This window comes from Phodopus roborovskii, unplaced genomic scaffold (genome assembly GCF_943737965.1).
Source record: "Phodopus roborovskii unplaced genomic scaffold, PHOROB, whole genome shotgun sequence".
NCBI classification, from domain to species: domain Eukaryota; kingdom Metazoa; phylum Chordata; class Mammalia; order Rodentia; family Cricetidae; genus Phodopus; species Phodopus roborovskii.
Window position 1 is genome coordinate 6,585,001 of NW_026126651.1, and position 9,181 is coordinate 6,594,181.

Below are 9,181 nucleotides of genomic sequence, written 5' to 3' on the forward strand. Positions count from 1 at the left end.
ACTTGTGAGCCTGATGTCCTAAGAGGCCAGAAGAGAGTGTCATATCTCCTGGAACTATAATTATACACTGTTGTGAGCCAGGTGTCTGTAAATTATGGCAGCAGAATGGGGAGGGGGGCTCAGAGGACTGCTCTAGGAGCAAGAAAAACATCAGCAGCTTGTTTCATTGTTGCTGTTTGTTGGTACACCTTGTTTATAGCAGGTATTCATTAGGACCCTGCGTCAGGGGCCGCCGCTGCTAGGCCATAGCGCCGACAGCTTCACCATCTTCTGTGGTGAGCAGAGGAAGCCCTGGGTGAGTGGATGTGCCTTGCTGGCGTGGACTCCAAAGCCTCCGCCTCAGGGAAGTGCCAACGCCTTCCCCAGGCAAGGCTCAGGAGGGTGGCAAAGCCTTCCTTTGTGGTCCTAGTGTGAGGGGTGACCAGTGGGCACAAAAATGCACCAAATGCAGCTTTGTCCTCGCTGATGATGTTTGCGGTCTGGGACCATTCATCTACAGATAGCTCCTACTGAGACTAGCTAACCTTCCCCCCACCCCGTGCCCTAAAGCAAAAGCGTGCCGAGATGCTGGGTTGCACGGCAGTGGGCACACTCCTACCTACCTGACCCCCATCCTTTCTGAAAGTGTCTGTGTGTCTGTCCTTACTTCAACCCCTTGAAGCCTTGAAGGATGCAGGAACCCTCAATGTCAGAAAGAGCTGCAGGATATGGCCTTTTTAAAGTGATCACTTGGGCTAGAGGGATGGCTCAGAGGTTATGAGAACTGACTGCTCTTCCAGAGGTCATGAGTTCAAATCCCAGCTACCACACTGTGGCTCACAACCATCTGTAATGAGATCTGGTGCCCTCTTCTGGCCTGCAGGCAGACACGCAGGCAGAAAACTATAATAAGTATATTTTTAAAAATAAAAGTGATCACTGTTAGAGGTAAGCCCATGTTCTCTATTATTATTATTTAAATTTTAAAACAAGCTTGTTTTTGTATCAATCCCAGTTCCCGAGCCCTCCTGTCCTCCCCTGTTCCCCCCACCAATCCCCATCCCATCCCTTTCTTCTCCCCAGGGAGGGTGAGGGAGGCCTGCCATGGGGGAATCTTCAGAGTCTGTCATATCATTTGGAGCAGAGCCTAGGCCCTCCCCCATGTGTCTAGGCTGAGAGAGTGTCCCTCTATGTGGAATGGGCTCCCAAAGTCCATTCATACACTCGGGATAAATACTGATCCACTACCAGAGGCCCCATAGACTGCCCAGTCCTCCTAACTAACACCCACATTCAGGGAGTCTGGGTAGGTCCTTTGCTGGTTTCCCAGCTATCAGACTGGGATCCCTGAGCTCCCCCCCCCCCATGTTCTTTCAAACAACCCACATGTCAGTCAACAGGGAGTAAAGTATAATGTATCCATTCAACCAGTCCACAACAATGAGAATAAACTATTACCCACAGAAATATAAACAAACTGCCCATGACACACCGAGTGAACAGAGCAGAACTGCTCTGCATTGGTAAATAGTCTGTCCCTTTGGAGATGGGTCATGAGCAGAGCAAAGGTTTCGGGGCACGATCGAGGTCCTGGCTTATTCACCTGCGGGGGAATTTGGTCTCTGTGCTTTGACCATGATAATACAATGTAAGGGGCTCAGTGGTTCGGTGTGCTTACTGCTCTGGCAGAGGGCCTGAGGTCACTTCCCAGCACCCATGTTGTGAAATAAAATAAGGTGGGAAAGGCTAGTCTTGGCAGATTGATAAAGCACGTCTTGTCCTGCCTATTTGCCAGCCTTGGCTGCACTTGCTACCTGGGACAGAATGACCTGGAGAGGTGGCTAAACCAACAGGCCCTTGCCCTTAGCAAGATACTGCCTGCCACCTACGCTTCTGTAAGATCTCTAGCTTGACATGCCTTGTGGTTTGGTTTGTTGATGTTGTTTTTAAGATTTACTTATTTATTATGTATACAGGGTTCTGCCTGTGTGTTTGCCTGCAGGTCAGAAGAGGGCACCAGGTCTCATTACAGATGGCTGTGAGCCACCATGTGGTTGCTGGGAATTGAACTCAGGACCTCTGGAAGAGCAACCGGTGCTCTTAACCAGCTGAGCCATCTCTCCAGCTCCAGCCTTGTGGTTTTATAGAGTACAAAATGAGAATGCGGAGCCTTTCAGGGGCTGTCCTGGCTGTAGTCTCTGTTGACATCTCCACTCATCCATCCCACTGTTTGTTCCAGAAATATTCCCCAAAGCAGTTGGGCAGCTCGTAACTGCTTGACTCAAGCTGCAGAGGATCCAGCACCCTCTAGTTTCTAAGAGCACCTACATGTGACTAAAAATAAAAATATCTGGGCATGATGGTGCTCACATATGGGTCCAGCATTCGGGAGGCAGAGCTCTGTGAGCTCAGTGCCAGCGTGTTTTACATAGTCAATTCCAGGTGAGTCAGAATTTAACAGAGTGAGATCCTGTTTCAAAATAATAATAATGTTTAATTGCTTAAAAGTCAAAAATAGAGAAGATCATCATCCTTAATCTTATCACACACACACACGCAAAAACGGCTGTCATGAGATCGAGGGTGTGGCTCAGTTGGTGGAATGCCTGCTTATCATTCATGAAGCCCTGGGTTAAATCTCTAGCACCCACCCACATGGTGGCTCACAACCATCTGAACTCCCATTCTAGGGGATCTGGTACCCTTTTCTGCCCTCCACAGGCACCAGGCACGCTGTGGCACACATATGTACACAGAGGCAAGACACCCATGCATATGAAAAAATAAGAATCGATCAATAAAGCGTAGCTACCATTATCATTTTGAGGTAGATCCATCTGGGTAAATTTATACACCTACACGAATATTTAAACAATAAGCTCATGTCCTTTCCTGTGTTCACCTTTCCCCACCCACCAGTACACTTTTTAAACACTCGTATGATACTTTTTAAGAATTTTAAGAATGTCTGCTACCTATGCATACCTACCTTCATTCACTCAGTTGGCTTACAGCAAGTAAACATGTAAATTATCCTTCCCTTTTTGCCAGCATAAAGAACAGCAGTTGCCTGGGGGTGCAGCTCAGTCATAGAGGGCTTGCCTAGCACGTGCAAGACCCTGGTTCAATACCCACATCACCACAAAAAAATAAACAAGCAAACAGAAATCACAAGGCGCGTGTGCATGCGGCACACCCAGGTAATCTCAACCCTAGGGGGACTGAGGCACGGATGTAAGGAAATTCATGACCAGCAAGACTCTTTCTGAAAAAGAGAGTGGGGGAAGAAGCAACAATTAAGTTTACTTTTTTTCCCTCTTATTTTGCCATTCCTTTCTCCGTGTTTTTTTTTTTTTGTTTGTTTGTTTTTTTTGGGGGGGGGGTCAGGGGTCGTTTGCTGTTCTCCCCGTTAAACCTAGGGCCCGGTGCATGCTGGGCAAGGGCAGAGCTTGGAGCTCTTTCCCCAGCCTCTGTTAGAGATGCTTTTAAACTTTGTTTTTATTTTTATGTGTGAGTGTTTTGCCTGCATGGACTGTGTGTATACCTGGTGCGCTCAGAGGCCAGAAGAAGGCAAGAGATCCCTGGAACTCGTAAACGGCCACGTGGGAGCTGAGAATTGAACCTGGGTCCTCTGCAGCAGCAGCAGCAGCAAGGGCTAGTAGCCACTAAGCTGTCTCTCCAGCCCCACTTGGAGATATTTTTAACCCCGCCCTTTCTTTTCTTCTGACCCTTTTCACTTCACAAACATCATGAGCTTTCCTCGGAAAAAGCCCTTAGAAGCCAGGTGTTTGCGGTACAGGCCTGTAAGCCAGAACTATGGATCTGGAGTTAAAGATTATCCAAGTCAGCCTTCATTACATAGTGAGTTAGAGGCCAAGGAGGTCTATAGGAGACCCTATCTTTAAAATAAAATCCAATGATCCTAGAACTCCCCCCCCCCCCCCAGAACAGTGGACAGAGATCCATCGCTTAATGTTGCTTTTCCTTATTGCTGTTTCGTTGGGGGTGTTGTTGTGTTTTCTTTTCCAGAATCCCACATTGTGACCCAGGCTGTCCCGAACCAGGCTAGCCTCAACTCATAGAGATCCCCTGCCTCAGAGTGCTGGGATTACAGGTGTGAGCCGCTGACTGATACATTTTAAAAGTGTCTGCCGCCGCGTCTCGTGGAATGAGTGCTCCGTGGTCTTGATCAGTCATTATCGTTTTTAGGAACATCCGGGTCATTTCTAGTTCTTAGGCATCACTAGTAATTTTGTGATGTTTCCTTGTAAGTAGAACCTTGCAGGCTCAGTTATCGATGTTCTCCGCAGGATGGAAAACGAACGGTTCTGGACCCTTTAAATGTGTTTCCTCGGCAGGGATGCAATCCTGTCATTAGAGGGCGCCAGAGAAACCGGCAAGGACCGGTGTCTGATGTCCTAGGTCCCGCGTGGCCCCGCCCTGGACAGATTCCACTGTGTGTCAGCACCGCCTCTGCACTGGCTCCTGCAGTGTGGGGCAGTCAGCAGAGCCAGCAGCGCCCTGCACAGCCGCCTCCTCCTCCTCCTGCATCCTCAGGAAGCTCTGTAGGAGGGACCACAACGACAGCGCCCCAGCACGCTAGCGGGCAGATGCCAGATTCCACATTTCCAGGAGTTCCATTGGTTACCCTGCAGTGACCCATAGGTAGTCCCATCGCCTCCAGCAAGGTCTGGATCGCGGCTGTGGGGACAGGGACTTCTTTTCACAGGGTTGGTGACCTTCTGTAGTCCTTAGAACTCGCCTTGCTCCGCCTGGGGCGACAGTTCAGCCCTAAGCTGCTTGGTGTGCCAGCACAAGTCCCCCGGTATCATCCCCTGCCCTCAGGTAAAAAGGTGGACATGTTGGAGAATGCCTTTAAAGCAAGCATTGGGCCAGCACACAGGACTCTCCACGGGGCTCTTAGCCAAACGGCCTGACTTAACCAGGGAGCGCAGGTCCCTGCCTCAAAAACCAAGTTGGTAGCAGTAGAGGAATGACACCTAAGGCCACACCCGTATGCACACCAAAGTGATTTTTAATAAATTCTTTTACTTCTTACTAACCGACCAGTTTACTCAAAGCTCGTTATACTCATGTTTCTCGTATACTCACAATTCTCTCACATAAACTCCGCTTGTTCCTATTAATACCACGGTTGAGTGGGTCCTTCTGAGCGCTGCTGCCCCATCCTGAGAGCAGCCAGGTTATTTCCGGGGTTTTGCCAAAACACATAAGCCTGCAACAAAAATTGTACACATGTCCTTGTGTGTTGGCGGTTTTTATCGCTGGGTTTTTCGACACTGGGATAGCTGCTTCATGGGTGCCCAAAATCTTCAACAGCCTCACAGAGTAAAAACAGTGTCCGCAGACCACACTACCTGCAGGGCCCATTCTCCCTGCCCGTTGCTTTTGGTCAATAGCCTTGCCTGGGCCCTTTAGTCCATCTTAAATACCTTGGTTGTCATTCTTCCGTGTTTTTTTTTTTTTTTTTTTTTTTTTTTGGAGATAGACCCTCATTACGTAACCCCGGTTGGTCTGGAACTAGCTCTGTAGACCAGGCTGGCTTCAAACTCACTGGGATCCTCCTGCCTCTCATTTGACCTTATTTATGGGCAAGTACATTTCTAGTTGACTTCCTCTGTTATGAGTCATATGGGTCAGGGCACCACAATGACTTCACACTCAACCCTGATTATTATCATTAAAGGGGCTGTCTCCAAACACATCCATGCTGGAGATACAGATGGGGGGGGGGAATGGGCAGGACACAGGCCTTAACACATGTAGAAACGGTGGATTATGTCATTTCTATTTGTTTGTTTGTGAAAATTGTTGTTTTTACACAGTCTCATCTGTAGCTCAAGATGGCCCTAATCTTTATTTATTTAATTATTTATTTAATCTTTCTGCCTCAAAAGTGCTAGAATTAGCCAGGCATGGTAGCCCATGCCTTGAATCGCAGCACTCAGGAAGAGGAAGTAGGTGGATCCAGGACAGCCTGGTCTACATAGACCCTGCCTCAAAAAAAAAAAAAAAAAAAAAAAAAAAAACTAGGATTACAGACTCTTTCCACACAATATAGATGTCATATGAGATTTGGATCTCTTTCTATACATAAGCCAAGGACACAAAATTATGGTTTCAAATAAACATATTTATTTGTATACTGACATTGAAATAACCAGTTATATGTTTCTTAAATAAGAGACTTCTTAAATCATCTTTAGGAGAAGCCTCTGGATTCCACTCAAGGACAGATGAGTCTGAAAAAGGGAGATGAGCTTGAGCTCCTGACCCTTCTGCCTCCCCTTCAAAGCCTTGGCACTACAGGTGTGTGACACACACCCAATTAAATGTGTGCTCTCCGTATGGACCTCTCAGCCTTCAACTCCACAGGCTCCCAAAAAACCGGACTGGAGGAGTTTCTCTGGCCGATCTGTTTGCCTTTCTCCCAGCAGCGCGAGGTCAACCTTGTTAATTGCAGGTCTCTCTCTTTTCTTCCTTCCCAAATAGCTTACAATACACACACACACACAAACACACACACACACACACACACACGCACGCACGCACGCACGCACGCACACACACACACACACACACGTTTCTCCTCACACTCCTCAGCTGTCTCAGCAGCAGCATTTCACTACAGGAACCGCACCCTGACACGCGCACACACAGCTTTTTATTTTTACATTTCCATCCCAGTTCCCTCTCCCTCCCTCCCAAGCCCCCACCCCCACCCCACCCCTCTCCCGTCCCATTCCTGCACAGCTTTTAAAGAGGATTCAGCTTCTACATCCAGGTAGTTACATTAACATTTGAAATAAAAAGTAGAGAGAGTGTGGCGCTAGCGCGGTACTCCTCCAGCAGTTACCAGCACTTTCTGCGCTTTTGGAGGACTAGAATTCTGTTCCAGAACCTACACCAGACAGCTCACAACTACCTGTAACGCTGCCACCTCAGAAAGGCCAGAAGCCCTCCTGTGCTCACGTACATATCCACACAGACACTTAATCAAAACAGCAAGGCCAGACCTGGTGGTGGCGCACGCCTTTAGTCCCAGCACTAGGAAGGCAGAGGCAGGCAGATCTCTGTGAGTTCGAGGCCAGACTGGCCTACAGATGTAGTTCCAAGACAGGGCTGTTACACAGAGAAACCCTGTCTTCAAAACAAAACAAAACAGTAATGATAGTAATATATGGTACAGGCGACATCTGAGAGAACTTAGACAACTCGCTTGACCGCTGTGAAAGCCCCGACCGTAAGTGAAAGCTACTCACAAGACTGTAGCAGTTAAGCACACCTGAAGCTTTAGGTTTTATACTTTACCAGACTGACCTCAAATACTCCCAAGACAGAGTATTTCCCTGACCCTTATGAACGATACTTATTTGCAAAAGCTTTTGGGTTGTGTCATTCTGAAGGGAATAAAAAAAAGACTGTGTTATTCAGACTTTAAATTCCGCCTCCCTGCCTGCCTGCCTGCCTGCCTGCCTGCTCAGAGTCTCTCTGTGTAAACTCTGGATGTTCAGGAAGTCAATATGTAAACCAGGTAGGCTGGCTTCAAACTCACAGAGACCCACCTTCCTCTGCCTTCTGAGTGCTGGAATTAAAGGTGTGCCACTATGTACAGCTCTGTCTTAAATGTTTCTTCCTTCCCTCCTACCTTGGCTCTCAATACCTTCTCAAACTGTAACTTTTCTGAACTTATTTCATACCATCCAAAATAAACCTGCTAATTCTCAGAACCTTTTATCGCATGTTCTTGTCTCTGTGCTTATATTCCAACTGCAACTCTATTACTTCTAAACTTGCCAACCGAATTACATCTAATTTCAGAAGCATAACAAATGTCCTCACTGCCATTTTATTGGCAAACTCCAACAACTCTCCACTCAGAACTTTCTTTACTCAGTAGTTACTTTCTGTGTTATTGCAGTTATTAAAGCCTTGGTTGGGCAGAAGCTGGGTCTTTGTACTGTCCATCAGGCTAAGCACATAGTGCTTTCTCTGCAACTATTTGCTGAATTCATTGTTTTTCCCTGATAAAGGCGGGGATTCTGCCTTTCCTGTACTCCTGAATTACGACCAGCAGCTCTGATTTAATATTACCTACTGTGTTCCATTCGTGCGCACACACACACACTACCACTGTATCGTTAGCTATTGATAGCTGATAGCTACTTTATCTTCACATTTTTACAGCAGTTCAAATGGGTTACTTAATATATGGAGCAGGTATTCCCAGTTTAGTAGTGTACACCTTTGATCCCAGAACTCGAAGTAAAGGCAGACAGATCTCCATACATTTGAGGCTACCTTGGTCTACACGATGAGTTCCAGCTACAAAGTGAGACCTTGCCTTTCAGAAGTGGGTGGGGCTGGTAGTGCAACAGGCCCCAGGCCTTAGCACAACCGATTCCATGATGGAAGTACCATTCAGACCATACAACTCAGCACATAGACAGCATTGCCTATCAAATAAAAACAAACACCAAATCCATCAAAAGTCTGGGAAAGTCTCTAAATGTACTAACCTTGCCTTTTGGTTCCTAGTTAACTGTTCCTGTTAACTTAAATATGTCAACCCAGACTATGGTCTTTGTTCTTTAAAGGCTCACCCTGAGAAAGGCTCCGGACTGCACTGGGACACTGACTGGCTAATTGGCTTAAATTTATATCTGAGTATTTCTCTGGTGTATACCCCCACAACAGTAGAAGGCAATCCAGTTTGGCTACCTCTTATGAGCTGTTCACTGAATAATTGTACACTAACAGTGCGGTTATCGTATTTCTTTTGAATCTCCACTCTTTAAGTACATCTACACCAGTAAATAAGTAGATTAAGTTAGTTAAGATGGAATCCATTGGGCCGATGAGAAGGTTCAGCAGGTAAAGGCGCCTCATGCCAAACCTGAGTTCAGTCTCCAAGACCCACATGGTGGAAGAAAGGAACCAACTCTCACAAATTGTCCTCTGACCTCCACATGTGGTGTGACACATACTCAAATGTGTACACACACACACACACACACACACACTTTTTTATTTAAAAAAGATTAAATCACCTAAGATTTAATCAGACAGCCTACACGAAGCACTTAGCATATTGCAGGCCAGTTATCCTGAAACAGGGTTAGGAACTTCTTATTCACTCACTAATGTGCATAAGCAAAGAAGTATTTTGGAACCGGAACAG